Here is a 1,177-nt window from a genome sequence, read left to right as displayed (position 1 = left end):
TTCTTATTCCAAGATATACGTTGCACAACAACTTGATGAATGTGATGATCCGTGACACTCATCATCATTCTCACCTATGAACGCGCGTGACTGACAACCACTTCCATTCTACTTTAGGCTGGGCGCATATCTCTTAGATTCCCCAGTAGAATCTTCGTGGTATAAGCTAGATAGATGGCGGCATTCATGAGGATCCGGAAAGTCTAAACCTTGTCTATGGTATTCCGAGTAGGATTCTGGGATTGAATGACTGTGACGAGCTTCAAACTCCTGAAGGCTGGGCGTGATGACAAACGCAAAAGAATCAAGGGATTCTATTCCAACCTGATTGAGGACCGACAAATGATTAGCCGTGCTGTGACAGAGCATAGGACCATTTTCACTGTGAGGATGGGATGTAGCCATTGACAATGGTAATGCCCTACATACAGCTTGCCATGGAAAGGAGTAAGAAGGATTGGATGAATGTAATAAGAAAGTAGAGATTCAAGAGGAGCACAGCATCCCCATACGCCTATCTGAAATTACCACTATTAATTTACATAAGTATTTATATCCTTTTTATTTTCTTTTTATTATTAATTTTCGAACTCATCATAAACCAATTTAATCTGCCTAACTGAGATTTACAAGATGACCATAGCTTGCTTCATACCAAGAATCTCTGTGGGATCGACCCTTACTCACGTAAGGTATTACTTGGATGACCCAGTACACTTGCTGGTTAAGTTGAACGGAGTTATGATCACACCAGGGATCATTAAGATCCCAATTTATTACACCAAGATCTCTTTGGGGTATTTTTGATTTCATACAAATACAAAGAGACCAACTTTGAGGATCACAATTTCGTCCACCAGGAAGTTTACCAGCAAATTGCTGACAAGGGAATTCTGTCCAGGCCCAGGCCATTGAAAGAGAGAACGGTTGGCAACAAAAGCCTATATTGCAATTATCACAAAGGTTTTGGCCACAAAACACAAGACTTTTTTTTTACCTCAAAGACGCCTTGGAGCAGGCCATCCGAGTGGGGAAATTGAGCAAATTCTCCCGACTTATTCGAGAACCGAGAAGACAAGAACGGGAGCACTCAGAAGAATATCGAAGCCGGATCGTCAAGGTGAGACAAGAACCCACGGGGGCCACTGACAACCCCCCAACTTTTTTGGTCAACGTC

Source organism: Arachis duranensis, chromosome 7, assembly GCF_000817695.3.
Source record: "Arachis duranensis cultivar V14167 chromosome 7, aradu.V14167.gnm2.J7QH, whole genome shotgun sequence".
NCBI lineage: Eukaryota > Viridiplantae > Streptophyta > Magnoliopsida > Fabales > Fabaceae > Arachis > Arachis duranensis.
The sequence above is the reverse complement of the archived record's forward strand: the minus strand, read 5'-3'. Positions refer to the sequence as shown.